We start from the raw sequence: 24,718 nt of genomic DNA on the forward strand, positions 1-24,718 counted from the left end.
CACAACACTAACCAAAGGTCAGTGCTGCTACTTCAAGAAGCTTTGAGCATCCAGACATAGATTTCTTTGTCTTTGCCATTATGTGGAAGCAGCTGCTACTAATACAAGAATAATTTTTCTACACAGCATCTGGGCTTTAAAGTGGTGTTCTGGCCTAAAATCAGCCTTTGATATGCTATTGTCAAGCCTGCCAAGTATATCAAGTCTGCCAAAAGTAAAATGTGTAAAGGTCTGATGAGACCAAGGTTGAACTTATTGGCTACGATACCAGAAGGTATGTTTGGTGCAAAGCCAACACTGCGCATCACCAAAAGAACACCATACCCACAGTGAAGCTTGGTGGTGGGTGTATTATGCTTTGGGGCTGTTTTCTGGAACTGGAACTTTAGTCAAGGTGGAGGGAACTTTGAACAAGTCCAAATATCAGTCAATTTTGTCACAAAACCTTCAGGCCTCTGCTAAAAAGATGAGGAATGTCACCTTTCAGCACGACAATGACCCAAAGCACACCTCCAAATCAACAAAAGAATGGCTTTGCCAGAAGAAGATCAAAGTTTTGGAATGGCCCAGCCAGAGCCCAGAGCTGAATCCCATTGAAAATCTGTGGGTAGACCTGAAGAGGACTGTACGAAGGCGATGCCCTCACAATCTGACAGATTTGGAACGCTTTTGCAAGAGTGGGCAAAGATTGCCAAGTCAAGCCAGCCATGCTGATAGACTCCTACCCAGAAAGACTGAATGCTGTCATAAAGTCAAAGGTTATTTCAGCAAAGTATTAGTTTAAGGGCGTGCATATTTATGCAAATACATTATTTTAGTTCTTTGTTTTCACTTTTCCACCCTAGAAGATTTCAGTTTGTTTTTCAGTGGAATTGTACACATTGTGGGTCACATTGAAGGTACATTGAAGAAAACTTTTCACTCTCTTATCCTAAGTTCAAACATGATTAATGAAAGAACCACCAATTGTGAGCTTCTTCAGGGATTCAGTGTTGGTTCTTCAGTAGGATTGCCTCTCAGAACTCTCGTTGGAACCTTCTTAACTATACCATTAGATACAATCACGCTGACCAGGCAAGCTGATCCTGGATCAGTGTGTGCAAGGTCCATTGACCTCCAATGAGGCTGTGGGTGGATTTTGGCTCTAGGGAAGTGGTTAAGGTGCAGGGAGGGGGGTAAGCTGGAGGAAAGTGACCATCCTCCTCGCTCTTTGTTGTGCAAATGTGAGCAGAGGCTGTAGCCGGGTTGCTGGCCTCTCATTGGCCCTGCGGTTTGAACCGTAAAACGTATGAAAACAGTGTGATCGCGGGCCCAGAGTGTGGCAGACTTTGAACTGAGACTGAGCGCCTGACTGAGGCAGAGGGAAACTGTGGGAGGGACTGAGGGGAAGGAGTGGTGAGAAGACTCCTGGGAATGCCTGGGAAAGTGTCCCTTTTGTCTGTGAGGCGGAGAGTGATGGAAAGATCGTCACTCCTCAGTGAGTTAAACCCTGGGAAACTCGGCTGCTCTCCAGTCTTCCCATATTATTTGACTTTATTTAACAGGGCTAGTACACATTAATCAACTCTATTATATCATAGTGTATATGCTGAATGTAGCCAGATGGCTTATTTTCAGCTCATTTTCATTCATTTTGCCATTTTAAGATGAGCGTGTGTGTTTATCCCATTTATTTATATATCTAAGCTAACTTATTTTTTGGGGAAAGAAAATTAAATATTATTTAGAAATACAATTTCACATGTACACCTTTTTGATGGCTTCATGTTATTAACTTTTGACCTATTCGTTTTTAGAGACTTTTAAATACTGTGGATGTCTGGTTCCTATCACCACCACTGGGAACAATTTTGCCTGCATTTCTCTAGAATGGGGCTTTTCATCTAACCACCCTGAATGACTTTATTCACAAAAAAACCTTTGTTTTACTGCCACATCAACTTCTTCTGCAGGTCCACAGTGGAGAGACTGATGTAATGCCTGATCGGTGTAGCTGATATGTGTGTGTGTGTGTGTGTGTGTAGTGTGCATTTAATTTGGCTAAACATTGAGGGATAACGGTAAACAATATGTTACAAAGTGTTGTAACTACATAGTAAACAAATAAATAAACAAATAAATCATAGACCCATCTGACATAACTTTGACACATGAGGAAAAGGGCACCATTTGGACTTCAGATGAGGATTAATAACAACCTGAATGAATGCATGAATGTATGAATGAATGGATGAATTAATGAATGAATGTATGAATGAATGAATGAACAAATGAATGTATGAATGAATGAATGAATGTATGAATGAGTGTATGAATGAATGTATGCATAAGTGTATGAATGAATGTATGAATGAATGAGTGTATGAATGAATGTATGAATGAATTAATGTATGAATGAGTGTATGAATGAATGTATGAATGAATGAGTGTATGAATGAATGAATGTATGAATGAATGTATGAATGAAAGGGTGTATGAATGAATGAATGTATGAATGAATGTATGAATGAATGTATGAATGAATGAATGTATGAACGAACGAATGAATGAATGAATGAATGAACGAATTAATGAATGAATGAATGAATGAATGAATGGGTTGATACGTAACTCTTTCAGCTGAAACAGTGTCCTGCCTCCGTTTCCCAAATAGGACGCTCTTGCTTTCCGTCTACAGTTACCCAGCCGAGATATATGTCTCATGAAACACACCCCCCACCCCTGCGGTCCCGAGGCGCCTCCTCAGGAGAGCCAATCCAGAGAATCCGCTCCTGTTTTCCCCGCCGCTCCTCCCTCTCGCAGAGTCCCGTAGAGTTTGAATGGGACACTGGGCTGCAGCTCCGCAGCGCTGAGGCCAGTTGAGCAGTAAACACTGCCTGTACACGCGCTCTCCTGGGCCAAGACCACCTGCAGACTGGAACGTGCAGTGCTTTCGTTTGTCGTGATCGGAGACGAGCTGTATCCACAGAGCGGACTAGTCAGAAACAGCTGCTGAAGAGAAACTCAGTGAGTGCTCTGGTCTTTGTTTAGCAGGTGCAGTTTGCCGTAACTCCATGTCTTGTGTTGCTGTTTTCTAGTCGATACAGAGAGAAGCTGAGATGAACTTTCCGCTGCTGTTAAAAGTGCCCAGCTTGAGGCTGGGCGTGTTGGTGCACCTGTTCATCTCGGCTCCATCAATCCAGCTCATTTTTCAGCTTCCACAGCGGTTTTGAACGTGGTTAGGGTTTCGTGTTGCTTCAACAAAGCCGGATTGTTCCTCAAATGTACCTTCTTTTACGCTTACAGTGTTTAAACCTCATGGAGAAGTGGTTTAAATGACACTACTGAACAGCGTAGGCTCGTTTCTCTGGTCAGAACAGGCCACTGTGCTAACACGCTTTATTTTGTTCATTAAAGCCGTTGGAGAAAGAAAGCAAGTGCACGCCTCCTGCTTGTTTGTTTTTCCGCCTGTATTCCGGAAAACCCCGCCCTCCTGCGCCACGATTGGCTAATGTTTCATTGGTTTCGCGAGCCGCGCCAATCCCGTTAGCCAATCCGAGCGCAGGAGGCGGGGCATACCGGAAAACGGGTGGGATAAATATAACGAACAGAGCACTATATGATATGAAGTGCTTGTAAACACCTGCAGTGTGTTCTTCTGTTCTCCCAGTCAGTCCTATTGTTTTAGCTCTGCTGTTGTGCTATCCACACTAAACTGTTCTCCAGAGCCGTAAAGCTTGACCGTTGCTGGTCTTTATCCCGGGACGTCCCATCCCAGGTCAGGAGTGTGTTCTGTTTACTTTCCTTGTTCCCTAAATCCGCCCTCCCTTGCCTTGAAAAGATCATAAAAGAGGCAGCCGGTCTCAGTGAAAACAGTCATTACTGAAAGTTTACGCTGCTTTGAAGGCCTGGCCTAGTTTCATCAGGCTGCTTGGGGTTCTTACCGACTTGGAGTCCACCAGTGGCCGGGATCTGTCAGGTCTTAAAAATAAAGGTTCCCTGATTATTTCTCGCTCGGATGTACTAGATAAAGAAACACCTTTAATTGGCGTGGAGCATTCCTCTTCGAAGTTCATTCTTACTTGTACGTTTCATTTACCAAACGGGGCTTTAAAGAACCATCAGTTGAAAGGTTCTGTTGAGAATCAAAAGTGGTTCTTCTTTGGCATTGCTCTTAAGAACCGTGCTTGGCACCTTCAGTTGCCACTGAAACTGGTTCTTTAGTAAAGGTCATGGTTCTATTTAGAACTATGGGTTCTGTATAGAACCATTGCCATACACACTTAAAAAAGCTGGTTCTTCAAGGGTCCTTTAGTAAAGGTAATGGATCCATTTAGAACTATGGGTTCTGTATAGAACCATTGCCATACACACTTAAAAAGCTGGTTCTTCAAGGGTTTTTTAGTAAAGGTAATGGTTCTGTTTAGAACCATGAGTTCTACCTAGAACCATTTCCATACATACTTAAAAAGCTGGTTCTTCAAGGGTTCTTTAGTGAAGGTAATGGTTCCATTTAGACCTATGAGTTCTGTATAGAACCATTGCCATACACACTTAAAAAGCTGGTTCTTCAAGTGTTCTTTAATAAAGGAAATGGTTCTGTTTGGAATCATGAGTTCTGCCTAGAACCACTGCCATATAAACATAAAGATGATTCTTCAAATGTTCTTTAGTAAAGATAAAGGTTCTATTATGAACTGAGTTCTATGCAGAACCATGTCATGCTTAAATGGTTCTTTGGATGGTGAAATGGTTCTTCAGATTGATGTATGTGGATGTTACAATGCCAAACTTGTAAAGAACCTGTTTTGGCACTATTTAGAACCATTTCCATAAATGTTCTATATGTATTTCTCAGGGTTCTGCATAGAACTGTTGCATTTACTCATAAACCCTTGAAGAACCATGTTTTTAAAGTGTGTAGAGCTACTTTTTGTTCCCTAAAGACCTTTGTAAAAGAGCTTTGTGAGGTTTGTGACTGTAAAGAACGTTTTCAGCGTTTTGAGACGTTCCATGCAATGTAAAGGTTCTGGAGCAGCTTAAGGGTTCTCTCCAGGCCCTGGAGGTTATTTAAAATGTAAAAAGGTTTTCATGCTTGTGTCCCAAGTGACCACTTATCGTCCACGTGCTGGTGCAAGCAAAGGCTTTTCACATCTGCACTGCATTCAGCTTATCTTCCCTGAGCTCCCACTGTGCTGATAATTACCTGCAGTGTTTACATCACATGTGCTTGGATCACAAGGCGCCACACAACCAGCAGCCACTTTGATAGGTTCACCTGCTCTCTAGCCGCTCCTCATAGGCTGCTGTATCTTTTACAGTGAATTGTAGGTTGTAATTTACATATTTTGGCACTTTGTGCTCAGATGTTAGTCGACAGAGGCTGACTTGTCTTGTATTGTGCATAGTTGTACTGTTTTCCGTGCTCACTTTGGACAAAGGGTTCTGTCAGCAGCATAGAGTGGACACAAAAACTATTTGGACGCTCCACAATAAGAAAACAGATATGGGTCATTCAGAAAGAAACACCCACTTTTCTGTCTATCCATTGGTGTCACTGGTGTTACCAATCCTTACCAACACCAGAGACATTTGATGAACAGTGCATTTTATAAATTGGCTACTACAGAGCATCAAACCACAAGTTGTCAATCATGGAATATCCACTAAAATATGGAATTTATTATTATTATTATTTTTTGCAATTATGTAAGAATAAAGTGGGTCACACCAGTGACTTCAACTAAAAGCTTCATATGAAATCTTGAGCTTAATGAGAAAATGTCTGATAACTGAAAGACACAGTGGACTCACCATGTGCTTTTCTTCATAGATTCTCAGAAAGTAGGTTAACAGAAGTCAAGTGATGTCATCAGTGTGACCCCCCCCCAAATAAAATCTGTTAGGCAGTAACACCAGTGGCACAACTCCTGGGCACAACTTTCATTGTATATTTTATAATATTTAATTGGCATTTGTTTTCTTTATGTCATTTAATTTCTATATTCCATAGTCACGTATAGATTATTGTAGTTAAAATTGCAGAAAAAAACATGTTTTTATCTTAAAATATGGCCTCAGCCTTTCCACATGACAGAGACGAGCACTTCTGTGGTGCTTGGAAAAACCAATACTGCTAAATTGAGACTCAAGAAGGTGTAATTGTTAAAACAACTTATTGTTTTATTTAAATATCGAAATAAATTGTAACCTGAACATGTTTTTGAAGTGCAATATATCTGTAAACACTAGGCCTACAAAAATGGGCGTGTCTGTAGAATGACCCATATCCTTAAATGGTCAGGCAGCAGGTCAGAAATGTCTGTTACACACTTGGTGTAATGAAAAATACTTCAGTCCGTTTAGTTTGTAGTATGTCTACTTACTGAATAATAAGCCTCGGGCTGTAATAAAGCTGGGTTTGCAGAGGCTGAACTCTATTTGTTATCAAACAAATAACCTTGTGTTCTCTGAATCACACAATTGGCCCACAGTTAGAACACTTCCCACTCAGAACCGGCACAACACAGACAAAGCACTGTTTCACAGAAAGGGGAGGACATAAAGGGCAAATCAGTTTGGGCTTATATTTAGTCATATTTGTAAATGTTAGCATTAGCAGTCTTTATAAAAAACATTTGTTTACATAGTTTCATATCAAACTCTTAAACCCTTTTCACTGGAAATTCCACAGCCGTCAGTGCCTAGCGCATGTGTCAGGCTCCAGTCCTTGCGAGCCAAAACACTGCGTACAAACACAGCAAGCTGCCTCATTAACCACACCCGATTTAGATCATCAGCTAATTAGCAAGGCCTTAATGAACTGAATTCAGAGCGCTAGAAAAGGGTAAACGCTAATCTACACAGAACTTCGGCCCAAAAGGTCTCTAGTTTGACATGCCTGACCTAGAAGTCCACGAGAGCATAATTTGGCTGTCTCTCTCTGGGCTTTCACTTAAAAAAGCATTTGTTTTTTGATACTTTTGTCCAAGAAAAATATAGACAGCAGGAGAAAATAAAAATAAAAACAGACAGCAATGATTTGCAAATCCTCATTGTTTTTTTAAACAAATGAATTAATATATATATATATATATTACACAAGGGTTAGGAGTGTTCCTGTTCTTCCAGAAGTGCATTTGTGAGGTCAGATGCTGATGCTGGACGAGAAGGCCTGGCTCACAGTCTCCGCTCTAATTCATCCCAAAGGTGTTCTATCGGGTTGAGATCAGGACTCTGTGCAGGCCAGTCAAGTTCTTCCACACCAAACTCGCTCATCCATGTCTTTATGGACCTGCTTTGTGCACTGGTGTGCAGTCATGTTGGAACAGGAAGGGGCCGTCCCCAAACTGTTCCCACAAAGTTGGGAGCATGAAATTGTCCAAAATCTCTCGGTGCTGAAGCATCAAGAGTTCTTTTCACTGAAACCAAGGGGCTGAGCCCAACTCCTGAAAAACAACCCCACACCATAATCCCCCCTCTACCAAACTCTACACTTGGCACAATGCGGTCAGACAAGTACCGTCCTACTGGCAACCTCCAAACCCAGACTCATCCATCAGATTGCCAGATGGAGAAGTGTGATTCCTCACTCCAGAGAACACGTCTCCACTGCTCTAGAGTCAAGTGGCGGTGCTTTACACCACTGCATTTGATGCTTTACATTGTCCTTGGTGATGTAAGGCTTGGATGCAGCTGCTCAGCCATGGAAACTCATTCCATGAAGCTCTCTATGCTGTTCTTGAGTTCATCTGAAGGCCACATGAAGTTAGGACGTCTGTGGTGTTTGACTCTGCAGAAAGTTGGCAACCTGTGCACTATACGCCTCAGCATCCGCTGACCCCTCTCTGTCATTTTACGTGGCCGACCACTTTGTGGCTGAGTTGCTGTCGTTCCCAGCGTTTCTTGATATTGTTGATATACGGCTTCTGCTTTGTGTAGTACAGTCTGAAATTGCATTTGTGGATGCAGCCACAGATTGAGTATTCTCTAGTCCATTTATCTATGTTCTTTACAAAAACATGTCTTTTTTATGCAGTGCCATCTGATACCCCTCAATACCATGAAACTCATTGCCTTTTTGCAACTTCACACTGGTAACAATTTCGATGGTCCTATTTTTCTTTAGCCCAAAAAAATTATATCCATTATTTTCATAACCAATCTGATCTGACTTGTCAGACTACAGCACATTTTCACTGTGCAACAGTCCATCTGAAATAAGCTGTAGCCCAGAGAAGTCGGCGGCGTTTCTTGATGTTATTGATATACGCCTTCTGCTTTGTGCAGTACAGTCTTAACTTTACCTTCTGAGGACTAGAAAGTCATGTGCGTTCAATCTTGGTTATCAGCCTTGCCATTTACACTCATTTACCCAGATTTTCTGAATATTTTAATAATAGACAAATTTATGAGTTACACAAAGAGCTTTCGTTCATAAGCAGAGCCTTATTTTAGCCATGCTCTTGCATTTTAGTACAGGAAGTGAGACTGCTTCCCTTAATGCAGGGTCACTCGAAGCAAAAGGATTTTAGTCTAAAGTCCAGGCCAATTAAAAGTCGAAATATGTTTCGAACTCTGACCTTGATAGTTGTGGGGGCACATTAGAGCACATACGAGCACATATGAGTGCATTAGAAAACTGGAGCACAAAAACTGTACAAATAGAAATCAACAGTAATGAAAGGTATTTAGGAACACATTAAATTATACAGTTTAACTACAGTTAATAAACCATAAACTTCAAGTACATTATATTAAAACTATCCAGTTAACAGTAGTTCTTTGGTCAGAACTGGGTCAATCATGGAAACACCCTGAGTTCAACCCTAGTATGGTCAGCCAAATGACTTCACAGTACAAGTGTTGCCAAAAATGTGGATTATGGCATAAACTGACTGTAAAAAGTGAAGTAGCTTGTTAGGTACAGCTATAGTGCAGGTGTATGTAATAAACCAGCCCCTGAGTGCAGTTATACATAGGCGCTGGCACTCTTGGGGAATGTCCCGGCCTACATTTGAGACAATCTGGGCCTTGTCACCATGCTACAGATACATTCTCTGGTGTGTGTGTGAAGGAACGTGGGAGGTAAAATGACTCCAGTGTTTTCTGGGTATCAGCTTGCTGTTCGGCTCTGGTGTAGCGCTCGGCTGGAATCAAGCCTGTCGGTAGCAGCGGAGGTTTGCTGAATTATTTAACCTTTATTTTAATGGACTGCAAGGCGCAGCGAATTGTGTCCTTTGTGTTGTCAGTGTCATTGTAGATTCTAGTCACTTTGAGACTTGAACCCAAAAGCGGTCCAACTCTTAGCGAAACTGCATGCTCCTTCTGCAGGCCGGCCAAAGCCGAGAGTGTGAGCTTATGAAAATATGCCTTGTTTTATGTTTCCAGACACCTGAGACACAGAAGACAAAGTACAAAATGTTTCAGCGCCATTGTTGGTTGTGATCATTGAACAGAGCTGGTTTGTTTGTGGGAGTAGTATGGTAGTAGTAGTGTGGTGGTAGTAGTAGTGTGGTAGTAGTGTCAGTTTAAAAACAGATTTTTGGTGTTAGGCATGTTTTCAATGTGGTGAAGGATAAAGTTACTTCTCAACTACAGCTGGGCAATATGGCCAAAAATGTTATCACAATAAAAAATTCATATCGTTCGATCTCTTTATTGCGATAAATGTCAAATAATTATTTCTTTGAAGTTTGAAGGCTGATTTTTGCTCCTGGGTGGTTAACAGCTGTTTTAAACTATCCTTTATGGTCAGAACACAACAAACACTCATCAAACAATGAAACATTTCACAAATCTGTCATTTGTGGGGGAAAGTGTTTGGTGAGCTGCTTTTATCAGCTGGAAAAGCACGACTGCAGTTTTTGTAATAGTCATAATTTGAGAAAGAAAACTTTTACTTTTAGCTGTCTGGTGACGAGCGCTCGGCTATCCCATTACAAATGCTAAACATGTGGCCAACAACAGCGCTAAACTGTTCATTATCTCAACCACATCAATTTAGTATGAACAGCAAACATTAGCTGGGTTAACACATCAGTGATGTATCACACTGCTTTACTGCCATCATCTCCTACCACAGCCATGTCAGAGTATATCACAGCATTCAGACACCAGCTAACAGATGACTGGATCTCTCTATTCTATTGTGGTAGTTTGAGGGGTGAAGCGCAGTATATCAACACCAGACAACCAGAGTCCTCCTTTTAGCTACATTTAAACTGAGAGTGGTGCTTTTGTGTCTTGTTTGATCTACAGTATCATCAATTTGCCATGTTGTGTGAGTGACGGAGCACTGCTTCAAGTTACCCAGCTGTTGAAAACACCTATCCTGGAAAGATGACTCTCTCCCGCTTTCCAATGCCTCACAGCTTCCTCAGTTGTCTTTCATTAAAATCAGGGCTGTAATTTGCATGAACTCACTTCTTTCTTTCACTTTCGTTGCTTGGAAATGCACTAATACTAAAATATGACAGAGCGCTTTAGTTGAAAGGAGCAGATGTGATTTAACGCTGCTAAAGCTTGTTAGGATGTTGGGAAAGAGGTGAGTTGACTGTAGGACAGTTACGCCACTGATCTCATCACTCACACTCATTCACAAGAGAACAGATCGCCAGTCGCTCCACTCAAACAGGGAATATATGACTCCACGTTTCAGCCATTGCTCAAGTAAAACTCGGAAGTGCGCACTGTCCTGGGGACACCTGGGGACACATTTCATGACTAATGACATAAAGCTAAACAGACGACTTATTCCAGCATCCATCAGTTGTCATGGCACTTGCTGAGAAGAGCTATCGGTAACACTTTACTGTAGGTTGCTGTTCATAAGGCTACATGACATCTATATAAGGTTGTCATTACAACTGACATAACCCTACATAACTGTTTATAAATGCTTATTACAACAGGCTGTCATTAAAAACTACTTTAGCTGACTTTCATCAAAATTGGCAAATGTAGCCTTTATAGCGAATAATGCTTATTGGAACAAGCATTTATAAACAGTTATGGAGGGTTATGTCAGTTGTATTGACAACCTTATGTAGGTGTCATGTAGTCTTATGAACAGTACCCTACAGTAAAGTGTTACCAAATTATCATTAAAGTTGACAAAAGTAGCCTTAATAACAACTATAATTTTATACAGTATGCTGTACAGTGTCTGAGACCCTATAAACAAGTCTATTTGAGAGTACTGAATAACTTTAGACACCTAACATGTCTTGACTTGGACTACATTTGCAGTAATGGGCAAATGATGCATTTTGGGTGTTAAACCAAAGTATATCGCTGTTGTCGAAAGAAAACCTTGTATCTCCAAAATGGTAACTTTACAGAACAAGGAAAAACATATTTTACTTTTAGTGTACGCCTATGGAACCAGACTTTTTTCCAAGCCATTTTAGGCCATTTCTTTTGGTCCATTCTAAATGAAATTTGGATAGAATGTGAAGGACAACAGACATTTTCAAATTATGTGAAAAACTGAAAAACAACAAAAATGGAGGTACGAGATTTTCTTCCAACAGCAGCGGTATCTTGAAAGCATATCATCCAGTAAATACTAAGCCTAATTCCATCTGTGCTATAAAAGAGTTTAAGGGGCTACGTATGATTTTTTGCTGCTTTGTCAGTAGTTTTACTGCTGAAGTTGCAGTAAACCTCTCTGATCCACCCTTATTATATAATGGTTAGTTTACATTGACCTGTATTCTGTCATCTTTGACAGTCAAAGTGAGGGTCACATTATATGGTTACAGCAGGATGGGATGGGGTCTCTGAGGGTCAGCATAGTGAGAGGCCTGTCTTGTTTCATAGTTCAGAGTAGCAGAAGGGTCATAAGGTCACCCCCCGTTGCCTGTTTCAGCATGCTGTTAGCACCCTCAGTGTCTAAGTGAGGGACTAAATGAGTGAATCTATTCATTTGATTTGATTTGTTAAATATAAACTCGTGTTTTTTACTGTGGCATATAGCCTAAAGTTGTTTATTATCTATAGCGCAGATCACAGCATATAGCATAGATGATAGCATATAGTGTACAATAGTTTACTTTTTATATATTGTAAATTCTAGCATGAAATGTAGACTATAGCATGTAGCATATAGTAGCTTATTGTTTATAGTGCAGATTATAGCATATAGCATAAAAATGTACCATTTATGGTACAAATTACAGCATATAGCAAATAGTAGTATACTGTTTGTCATGCAGAATGTAGCATAAAGGATAGACTACATCATATATTGGTTATAGAGCAGATGATACCATATAGTATTACTATAGCCTATAATATAGACGAATATTTTACATATGTTTATAGTGCAAACTTAATAGTATAGATTATATTATAGCATATAGTAGTTTACTGTTCATAGCATGGCTCATAATATATATGATGGACTATAGCATAATCATGGTTACTACTATAGCATGTAGTATAGTATATAGCATATAGTAGTTCACTGTTTATTACATAGACAATGTCATATAGTATAGACTATAACACACAGCATATGACAGTTTACTGTTTACAGTTCAGATTATAACATATAGTATACATTTAAAAGCAAATAGGTTAGACATTAACATATGGCATATGCTTATATTGCAGACTGTAATTTAATTTTATAGATTATGGCATAAAGCAGTAGTATATATATAATATAGTAGTTTTCTGTTTATAGCATGGATAATAACATATAGCATATAGCATACTTATGTTTACTATTTGTATAGCAGACTATAGCATATAGTATAGATTAGCATATTTTATAAAGCAGTTTACTGTCTATAGCAAAGATATTATCATGTTGTATGGACCATAGACTTATATTATAGAATATAGCATATAGCATAATTTACTGTTTATTACACAGACTATAGTATATAGTATAGACTTTAGCATATAGTGTGAAATAGTCTACTGTTTATAGTGCGAATAATAGCATGAAGTATAGACTATAGCATGTAGCATATAGTAGTTTGTTTATAGTGCAAATTATAGCATATAGTTTAAACAGTAGCATATTGCATAAAGGAAATTACCAGTTATAGTACAAATTACAGCATACATGTAGTGCAGACTGTATCATATAGGATAGACTACAGCGTATAGCATGTAGGAGTATACTGTTTATATCAGAGATATTATCATATTGTATAGACCATAGACTTATAGTATAGAATATAGCATATAACAGTTTATTGTTTATAGCAGACCATAACATATAGAATAGACTATAGCAAGAAGCATATAGCAGTTTATTGATTATAGCAAACTATAGTATGGTATGGACTATAGCATAAAGCAGTTTACTGTTTATAGCAGAGATATCATATACTACAGACCATAGACTTATAGTATAGAATATAGCATATAGCATGAAGTAGTTGACTAGACTATAGCATATTATATACAGTATATGCTATATATAGTGTACAGACCATATACTACAGACAATGGCATATAAAACAGACTATAGTCTATTCTATATGCTATGGTGTGCTGTAAACAGTATACTGCTGATTATGGCTAATTATAGCATGATATAGACAATAGCATATAGTAGTTTACTCTTTATAGCACACCATAACATATAGAATAGACTATAGCTTAAAGCATATAGCTGTTTACTGGTTATAGCAAACTAGAGTATGGTACGAAGCATATCTTATAGCATGGTATAGACAACAGACAAACTACAGTATGGCATAGTCTACACTATATGTTATAGTCTGTGTAATTAACAGTAAACTACTTCATGCTATATGCTATATTCTATACTATAAGTCTATGGTCTATACTATATAATAATGTCTCTACTATAAACAGTTAACTGCTTTATGCCATAGTCTGTACCATACTATAGTTTGCTATAATCAGTAAATAGCTATATGCTTTATGCTGTAGTCTATTCTATATGATATATATAATATAAACATAAACATACAGTATTTTACTGGTTATAGCAAACTATAGTATGGTACACACAGTATACTACTGACCATAATGTATAGAATACACTATAGCATAAAGCATATAGTAGTTTACTGATTACAGTAAACTACAGTATGGGATAGGCTATAGCATATAGCAGTGTGCTGTTTCTATCCGACTATAGCATATAGTATAGCAGGTATAGGTCCCTGGCCCGGGAGAGTTTAGCTCCAAACCTAATTTAACACACTCAACCGTAATGAAGGCATCAGAGCCAGCTGTGTTGGAACTGAACTCTCCAAGGAAGTGAATCACCAGGGCCACGCTTGGGCACTCCTGGTCTATAACATGTAGGTGTTTACTGTTTACAGCAGACCACAGCATCGACTATTGGTGTAGCATATAGCAGTTACATTTAATCATTCATCTCTTTCATGCAGGCATCTTTCTGTGTTTTACATAGGACTTATTTTGTCATCCTTACAGTGCAGCCACTTGTGGGAAGACTTGTGTGAAGCTCAGTAGGCCAAACAAACATACACCTGTGGAAGGTTTACAGCACGTAAAGGCCTTCAAGCAGCTTTGAATGTCTCAGGGCTTCTCTTCCACTGCCATGGTATTACCTGGTAACACAGGAGACTCAGCGTCCCCCTTCTGGCCACGCGCACAGTGTCGTCTTTCCTAAAGCCCATCAAAGTGTTTTTCACCGCGTGAGGCAATAATCGGCTCAGTGTTCAGCACAAAACCTGCAGAATGCCAAACAGTGGCAACAGCAGATTATCTAGCATTCGAGCTGCTGAACTCGTGCTGTAATTTTACAGAGCTGTGCAAAAGTCACGACGGCACCATTTATTTATTTCATTTCCAAGTTATTCGGCAGATCTTTCTGAGGAGATTAAATAGAACATAACATAATCCACTTGCTCAAAGCACTATTAAAGGTTTTTGAGAAAGTAGTGCTCATAAGCACAGTACACCACCAAACTGTCCCCATCAGATAAGCAGTACACTCTTAAAACGATGGTTCTTTAGTGACGACAGTGATTCTGTATAAAACTGCGAACACTCGAAGAATCCTTGGCATGATTAAAGGGTTCTTTGCCTCATGAAAGGGCTCTTTATATTAGTGGAAAACATGTTGCATCTGGTTCTGTGTAGAGGTTTTTAAAGGGGTCCTATGTAGCACTGAAATGGTTCTTCTGTTATTCCGGTGTCAAGCTTGTAACAATAGAAGACCCCTTTTTGGTGCTTTATGGAACCCTTTTCTTACAACAGATCTAGTTATAGTTCCTTTTTTCAGTTTTGCTGGAGTGTCCCTTTAATATTTGACTGTATAAAAATTGATCTCAGTTACTCAAATGTGTATTTCTGAAAAGGTTAATTTGATTGTCTGGTACTTAATTTCACCTGGACTGCGTTATAGAATGAGCAGATGAGTTTATATCTGAAAGGGCTATGTGGAGCAGGGTGTGGCAGGACTGGACGCAGATGGGGCCTTTGTGCTCCTTTTGCCCCGAGCCAAGCCACAGTAAAGGGCTGAAATGGAGAGGTGAAAAAAAAAGGCAATCGATCACCTTCAACTTATTGAATTATCTTTTTCGGTTGCTCTGCTCTGCTGGGGATCCTTAGAGAACAGCTGCTGCCATACCATCTCCTACCTTCTGTGTTCTAATGGAGTGCTACTACACAGAGAGAGAGAGAGAGCGCGAGAGGAAGTATTGGTAAAATTATGACTAGGGCAGGATATCGCTCAAAATGTTTACTTTTACCGATACAGGTACTTTGATTATGATTCAAATTCTGTACTTTTTTTGTGATATATACACACACACACACACACACACACACACACACACACATATATATATATATATATATATGTATATAGCCGCAATACAGTTTAAGAAATTTCTGTCCTGCTACATCTGCCCTAGACAAGTGTAAGTGCATGCTTGAGTCCCAGTGCAAAAAAAAAGGTCCATAAAGTTAACCCCATCGAGCACCTTTGGGATGAACTACAATGGAGGCCAGTGTCTGACTTCTCAAATGCTCTTCTGGATGAATGGACAAAAACTCCCACAGGCACTCTCCAAAATCTTGTAGAAAGCTTCCCAGAAGAGTGGAAGCTGCTGTAGCTTCAAAGGGGTACCGACTCCATATTAATGCCTATGGATTTAGAATGGGATTCATAAAAGCTCCTGTAGGTGTCCCAATACTTTTGTCCACATATGTGTGTGTGTGTGTGTGTGTGTGTGTGCGTGTGTGTGTGTTAACTATCTGGATTAAGCGGTTAACGACGACGATGATGATGATAATGATGATATATAAAATAAGTGCCCTATAGAGAACGCACTTAAATATGACAATTTCATTTTTGTTTTTATATAAAATGTGCATCTTTTTTGAGTTTGCACCCAGTTTGAGGACTATGGTTTATTTTCGAATATGGAAACACGCCCCCTGTGATAGTGCACGTTTTGTTGAAAATAAGTGAACTTCTGCACATTTTAATACACAATCACTGTTCTTCTGCTGAATGTATTTATTGGGAAAAAAACTAAAACATAAAATGTAGCCTTTTTTAATGTGTTAAACTCAACAAATACATAGATATTTTACACTTAACCTGGCAGGAATGAATGCCGTATTTAAATAGATTCATTCATTTCACAGGCTTATTCCTTTGGCTTGTTATTCTGTAACTACAGGGACTTCAATGCAAATTCGTTGAGCTATTCTTAGGCTATAGAATTGTGTAATAACACTTTGGGCCTACCCTTTCACCTCACATTGCTCGCTAGCAGCTCAACACAGTCGAATCGCCTCTAGTGGGCCTGCAGAAAGAGGCCACAATGTGATACAGTGAATTATGCTTAAAATGACCAGAAATACAAACCATCAAGGTAAACAAACAGTCAATTTAAGGTCCACTTAAAGTCATTAAAGGTTGAAGAGCTGAACACGGTGGCCTCAAGCTCTATTAGACAGCTCTGAGAACTGTTCCGAGCCTGTGCAGATCAAGATCTTGCCCGCAGAGCTCTCCGCTTGTCCAACCACATCAGTCGAGCCAGAACGTATAAGAAAAGCTAATCATGGGTTGCCACACGCGCCTGCCAGCTCATACCCCGTACATGAATGTATGGCACAGCAAGTGATCAGTAAAGAATCAAACTGCCTCCTTCAGCAGGCATTATCTGCTCAGAGGGGGAAATTGAGAGTGATTATGGTGCCACAGTGTGGTAATAGGGTGCTTTGGGCTCCATTGTAAACCACTTGCGATCCACCAATCACATTATAGCTTCTCCTGAGGAACACAAATGGCTCATCCCCATCGAGAGCCATTCCATTAGCGTTCAGCTCTGTTAGATCTCTATAGGGAATTTCTTGCTATTCATTCGTATCTGGAATGCTGGGACAAGGCAATATATACACCGATCAGGCATAACATTATGTTCACCTCCTTGTTTCTATGCTCATTGTCCATTTTATCAGCTCCACTTACCATATAGGTGCACTTTGTGGTTCTACAGATACAGACTGTAGTCCATCTGTTTCTCTGATACTTTGTTAGCCTCCTTTTACCCTGTTCTTCAGTGATCAGGACCCTCACAGAGCAGGTGCTATTTGGGTGGTGGATCATTCTCAGCAGTACTCTTCTCTGACAGTACTCTTGCTTTGCAATGTAGTGTTGAAATTGAAGACTGTATACTACACACATATTCTCAGTAGCAGTTTATACTACACTATATGGACAAAAGTATCGGGACACACCTCTTAATCATTGAATTCATTTGATTCATTCAGTCTCATTGACACACATGTATAAAACCAAGCATCTAGCCATGCAGCCTACCATTACAAACGTGTGAATGAATGGGTCGTTCTGAAGAGCTCACAGAATTTGAGCATGGTGCTGTAATAGGATGCCACCGTTACAACAAGTCAGTTTGGGAAAATTCCTCCCTCCTAGAGTCAAGTCAAGAGGCTTTTATTGTCATTCCGTCTATGTACAAGTACACAGTGGAGTGAAATTACGTTTCTCCTGGACCAACACGGTGCAACAAGTAATAAAAAATCAACTGTGAGTGGTATTATTGAACAGTGGAAGTGTTTGGGAACCACAGCTACTCAGTCACAAAGCATCAGACCTGGTAAAGGTACAGAGTGGGTCGCCGAGCACTGAGGAGCACAGTGTATAAAAGTCACCCACACTCAACAGTGACTCAATACTGCAAATATCAAACCTCCTCTGGCTTTAACATCAGGACATAGCTGTGCGCCAGGAGCTTCATGGCATAGGTTTCCATGGCCGAGTGGCTGCATGCATGCGTTACATCACCAAGCACAATGCCAATCGTCGGATGGAGTGGCATAAATTGTCATCACTGGACGCTTTACGCCAGTGGAAACGTATTCTGTGGACTGACAAATCAGGCTTCTCTATCTGTCAGTCTGATGGATGAGTCTGGGTTTGGCAAATGCCAGGAGAACGTTACCTGTCTGACTGCACTGTGCCAGCTGTAAAATTTGGCTGAGGAGGGATAATGATATGGGGTTGTGTTCAGGTGTTGGCCTAAACCCCTTAGTTCTAGTTAGGACTGGAAGACATTTTGGACAATTGTATGCTTCCAACTTTGTGGGAACAGTTTGGGCAAGATCCTTTTCTGTTTCAGTATGACTGAGCTCCAGGGCACAAAGCAGCTCCATAAAGGCCTGGCTGGGTGAGTTTGGTGTGGAAGAATTTGACTGGCCTTCCCAGAACCCCGACCTCAACCCCATCAGACACCTTTGAGATGAACTAGAATCTAGATTGTGAGCCAGGCCCTCTCGTCCAGCATCAGTGTCTGACCTTCTGGATGAAGGTGAGGTCAGACACTGATGTTGTTATACATATGTAACAATAGCATAATTAACAGTCATTAACTATTAGATAATGATAAAGCATTACTATAAAAGGTAAGGACATATTTGGTGTTTTGCATTGTAGCTACAATGCTAATGTAGCTAATAAGAAATGGAAGCTAATAGCCACCAGTTTAGCATGATGTAAATGTACAGGTTTCTGACACTGTACACACTGTATCCGTAACAAGGGACAGAATCCAATATATACGTGATGGACTCTGTTGCTCTTTGCCGCTATGTGACGTCCAATTTTGGTCCCTAATCAGTCACTTTTTGCTCTATGTCTCTAAGGCCTGGTGGTTTGACCCAAACTTGGTAGAGTGATAGACGTCCAGGAATGTGGGTGATGACCGCTGGACCAAAATAACTGTGCCCACTACATCTTACGCCTTCATATCAATGCTGCTCCCTTAACCACTGAAGGCCAACCACATTTATTTTCCAAACAGCGTGGGTCTCATCAGAGTGACTCTTAAGATGGAGGGCACTCAGGACTTTGACCTTCAGGATCTTGCAGAAACTCTTTCATCATCTCTAGAGTAATTCCTGCGCTTCATCATCCTGCGGCCCTTCACTGAAGAGCCCCATTGCTCACTTTATTGGCCTTCTCTGAGCTCTCTTGACTTGCCTTTGCTTCCTCTGCCTTTAATATTTCCTCTCCATATATGTCCAGTGCCTTCTGGACTACTGCTTTCACTCTGTAGACAATGCTTTTCTGTTTAGATTAATTTGTCATTACACTATAAGGACGGTAATACTAGGGCTGGGCAATATGACACTATTTATCATTATTGTGATAAATTACATCAAAATATGTCACAATATTCTTGTCTGAGCGTATCATATTGTCAGTACTTAAAAAGATGTTCTAACTGCATGTTTGATGATGAAAGAGAGCATTTTTAGTCCTGTTATTGGATGTGATATGTTGAATATGACTTACTGTATTCATAGTTTTTGGTTGTATTCTTTAACCCTTGTGTGGTGTTGGGGTCTGTGGAACCCATTTTCAATGTTTACCAAAAGAAAAAATGATGTGTTTTACTATTAATTCAACCTCAGATTCTTGGCCTTTGCTCATTTTCTGTGAGGAACATATAAAATAACCCATTTTCAGTGCCTTCACACTTTTCACCCCCCACACATTTATATTACACGTGGTGTTGCGGTGAACCTGGGGGGAATGAAAGTGTGGAGGTGCTGTGTCCTTCACTGTGTACTCCTCCTACATGGCCTGCTGTGTGTGTGTGTGTGTGTGTGTGTGTGTGTGTGTCTGTGTGTATACTTGTGGGGGGGGGGTAGACAACATGGACAGGCTGCTGACTGGCTACAGCTGCTGAAGGAGAACCCTACGCTGACCACTTGTGATATTTTAAACATCTGATATTTGTACATAAACTATTATGGCTGTATTGATTTAAGAAAACAATATTGCGGTGGGTCCAGCAGACCACTGAGCGAAAAACACAACTACACCTGGAGTAAATGTGCAACTTCTTCATTTTTTTCCCTCCTAAATATATATCACTGCGTATGGTGAAAACTTCTTAAAGTATTGTGATATCACATTTTTGTTATGTCTGCCCACCTCTATGGAGACCTCAGCACTGATATCAAGGAAATCTGAATATAAATGTAGATATAAGTACCGTACTGTGCAAAAGTCAGAGACCACCCTTAAATTATTTGAGTTTTAGTCAAAATAGTCATTACATGCAAGTTTTTTAGGAGCTGTTTCTCAGGAGGTGTAGAAGGGGAGAGCCAAAGGTGAAACAATAAGAGTTTCCAAAACTGCAGTTTGATTTTTTTTCACAAAACATTTACTGATAAAATAGGATTCCTAGCACCCACCTGCAAAACCTGGTAGATTACTATCAGATCAGATAAACAGCACTTCAGCTTTCATCTTTCAGAATGAGGAAAAAAATCAAGCTGCTTCAGATCTGAAAACATCCACAGGTGTTTCTGTCCATCCTTCCACTGTGAGAAGACCACTCAGCGCTCTGGGTCTGAATGTATGGGTCTGCATGTGTAGCTGTCAGGAAGCCTCACTGAGGAAAGGAAACCAGTGAAAAGGAAGAATGCATGCTGAACACTGAAACTGGACATGTAAGATGTGGAGTAAGGTTTTCTGGACTGCTGATTGTAAATTTGTCATTGGAATTATTTGGATTGTAAGAAGAAACTACTAAGACTGAACTTCAGAGGTATGGAAATCAAACAAAGAAGAGTAATAGACTGTCCACTCCTCCATACCTCACAAAATGTTGGGATGTTGGGAAACAGAACATGCAACTTAATACTAATTAAGTAATAATCAACTTTAGAGGTGTGGCTGCAGAGTTCTTGTGAAGCTGAAAGTGAGTCTCATAAAATGAATGGAAGCTGTAATAAAGGTAAAGGACAGACACACTAAACACCAAAAATACATTAAACTGAAATTATTACATGAATAAGAAATATCTTGTACTTCAAGTCTGTTTTAGTGGACGTCAGGGTGGTCTCTGACTTTTGCACATTACTGCATCTATACCTATAACTATATTTATCTAGTACATAGCACCTGCAAGTTGGGCAAAATATATGTAAACACCATAACTACACATTATAATGTAATAAAAACTCATGCACAGGAAGGAAGCCTGCTATGAAGAGGTCTACAAGCCAGCACTCCCTACACACTTCCCCATCCTCCCGCTGTCTCTCACCTGCTCCTCTTCAGTCTGAGTATTTTTCCCACAGCACCTGTTACGTATCCGTCTCCTAATGATTTATGGGGAATTCCCGGTGGGAGAGAAAGTTCCGGGCTGAAGCAGGAACTCACCGTGTCGCGAGGCGGTATCTGATTTCGACCTGTTTGAGCAGACCAGTGCAGGAAGAGGTTGCAGGGTCAAAGTCATAGACTTTGAAAATGGAGAGCAGTAGGGAGCTGTAGGGTGGGTGGTTTCCTTCAGATCCTTTGAGATATGACCCATGTCTTATCACCCGGCTCTGTCCGGGAGAAGGGGCTCATCATCCATTTGTAGTTTTAGGACAAACCACCATAAAGGGTGATCATTTCCGACAGTGGAAGTTCAGACATTACCCGTGTGAATCGATTGAGTTTGACTAACACCAGCCGTGCAAGCCCTCGTAGAAACTAGGTCCTTCTTAACGTCAAAAAAGCAGTCAAAATGTAAAGCGTTATGCAGGAGTTGATACATTTGATGCCTGTTTGGCTGGGCCCACTCTAAAGCCAGAGTGCACTGAACAGCCATAGTTAAAGTCAATATATACAATTTTCCCCTTATACCAAATGTAGTAGACCACCTTCTCATGTTTGGTATCTGAAGCTTCTGACTTTTTGTTCTGGAACTACACCATGAGACATCACTGACAAATGATGAAAGTTTATGCATGCAAACTGCATGACTGTTCAATGAGAATTCCACCAGGTTTTCTAAATTCCTACAAAGTTAATTGGTGAAGATGTAAGCAAAGTCATTCTGAGTGGTATAATATGAAATGCTTCATTTTAGAGAAACTTAAGTCAAGTCAGAGTGTATTTATATGGTGCTTTTTACAACAGGTGTTGTCAGCTTTACAGAAAAACCCAGACCTTATCCCCCATGAGTGTCGCCAGTGGTGACAGTGGCAAGAAGAACTCCCTAAAAGCAAGAAGAAGAAACTTTGAGAGGAACCAACACTGAAAAGGGGATCTGATCGACACCGGATAACAAACAGCATTAGAGTAAAATATTATAATACAAAACGGGGAAAAACGGGAGGAGCAACGGTTAATTATTTCAGTTTATGCAGTAGGAACAGCAGCAGCAGGAGGGTCAGTTCATGCGGGTGAGGTTTGCACAGCTTTGTACAGCATGAAACTCTATGGTGCTCAAAACGGTGCAGATCAGCCAACAGAGATATAGCTCTGGTGACTGGTGGCTCCCATGTGGTGACTCAGGCAGACGTGGCTCAGGGGCTCAACTAAAGGGTGGGATGGCGAGAGAGAGAGAGAGAGAGAGAGAGAGAGAGAATAAAAACATTTCATAGTGGTGGTGATAGGAACCAGACATCCAAAATGCTTTAATGCCTCTAAAAGCTCCTTCACAGAAATCTGTTACATGAATACTCATTCAGATACGCTGCCTGATGTCTGAGATGAGGTGGAGTGTGGAGTTTGCATGATCTCCTTGTGTCTGGGTTTCCCCCCACAGTCTGAAGACATACCGTCAGGCCAGTTGGAGATACTACATTGCCCCTAGGTGTGAATGTGTGTGTATATGTCTGCCCTGTAATAAACTGGCAGACTGTCCAGGTTGTTCCTGCCTCCCACTCAACTACTGGGATAGGCTTCAGCTCCCTCTGCGACCCAGAAGGATAAGTCAAGTCAAGTTATCTTTATTTCTATAGCACATTTAAAAGACAGGTTGGCCAAAGTGCTTGACAATAGTATTAATACAAAACAGTACTAACGACACAGAATGCTTTTCATTTTTGCTTTATTCCCAAGCTGAAAGAAGCTAGCTCTCCCAATGGTGTCTATTTGCTTCTCAAACTTAAGGTGAGGTTCCTAAAATATAAGTAATGCCAAGATGTTTACATGGCTAGATGATCAAGGCCCCAGATCATTAGCTATAGCTCTGACCGATTCAGGGTTTACGAAAATAATAACTTCTGTTTTGTCTGGGCTTAGAAAGTTCTTAGACATCCAGCATCTGTCAGTTATCTGACAGACAATCAAAAATAAAGTGCAGAGAGCCATTTTCACCTGGTTTAATCAGGAGGTAGAGCTGTGTGTCATCTGAGTAACAGTGATAGGTGATTTTGTACTGAAAAATGGACCCAAGTGGGAGCATGTATACAGAGAACAGAATAGGGCCCAAAATAGATCCCTGAGGTACCCCACAAGTAATCGGTGCTGAGGATAAGGAAAAGTGACCCATCTTGACAGAAAAAGTTCTGTGTTCCAGATGAGAGGCAATCCATTTCAGTGCTGAGCTCTGGATGCCACACTTTAGGCGATCAAACAAAATGGTGTGAAAGACTAAGGCTCAATCCAATTTCTTCTTTTTATCCCTATACCCTTGTTTTCGAGTGTCACCCTAACCCCGTAGAACTGAGTTACAATGGGTAGTGGTTGAAATCTTCCACTATAAAATGGGAACACTCTCAAACATAAAAAACAAACAAACATTGCTTTATTAACAGGTGCTAGCGGTGCTCTGTAGGTGGCCCGGCCCGTCTTCAATGATAGCAGAGAAGGGAAAGGTTCAGCTCCTCACTGCTGGGCTATAGTTACATTTAGGGCTTCATATGCCTTCAAAGAGCAGGATAAAACAATTATTTATTATCACCCACTGCTAAATCTTTGGTGATAGCTACGAACCTGAAGTCAGATATTCACCAGCTTCTTGTTTGAATTTTCCCATTCCACCTTAAATGCAGCAGTTACATGACAGGTGGACTATTTAAGGTGGAACAGGAAAGTTAGCTAGCTAGCTTCTAAGGCATTAGCATGCTATTTTCTTATGCTTGTTATTAAGAAAACGACCAATAATAAATTGAAACGACATTAAACTAAGATAAAACAATGATTATCGTAATTTTTGAAAGGAGAAAATTCTCCCATTTGTGGGTTTCTTTGGTCTCTTGTACTCCAACACTGTTTGGAGTAAGTCTCTGGAAAACCTCCCTTTGAAGGGCCATGTAGCCCTACCCTTCTACCTCAGCAAACATTGGGACACACCACCCCTAAACATGAACACTCAAAACAGAGGGCTCAGGGCTAAGTGGTAGGGGCAAGGGGTGAAACGGGATTGGGCCTAAATCTGAGAGAACCAAAATAGGACGCTTTCCAGAATGGCTAAAAGGGGCTTGGTAAATATGTGTGTGTACATCAAACCAC

General features: G+C 40.4%; 1 protein-coding gene across 4 annotated transcripts in view; it reads left to right on the top strand.

Annotated features, from left to right (window-relative positions):
- Positions 1 to 2,866: 2,866 nt before the first annotated feature.
- plch1 (phospholipase C, eta 1) overlaps positions 2,867 to 24,718 on the top strand; it is a 170,315-nt gene continuing 148,463 nt past the window's right edge. For all 4 annotated transcript variants that reach the window (XM_017715419.2, XM_037540041.1, XM_037540042.1 and 1 more), the window contains exon 1: positions 2,867 to 3,006. The gene's annotated coding sequence lies outside the window, so the exon portion shown is untranslated. The remainder of the gene's footprint in view (positions 3,007 to 24,718) is intronic.

The sequence above is a fragment of the Pygocentrus nattereri genome, chromosome 7 (assembly GCF_015220715.1).
Source record: "Pygocentrus nattereri isolate fPygNat1 chromosome 7, fPygNat1.pri, whole genome shotgun sequence".
Taxonomy (NCBI): Eukaryota; Metazoa; Chordata; class Actinopteri; order Characiformes; family Serrasalmidae; genus Pygocentrus; species Pygocentrus nattereri.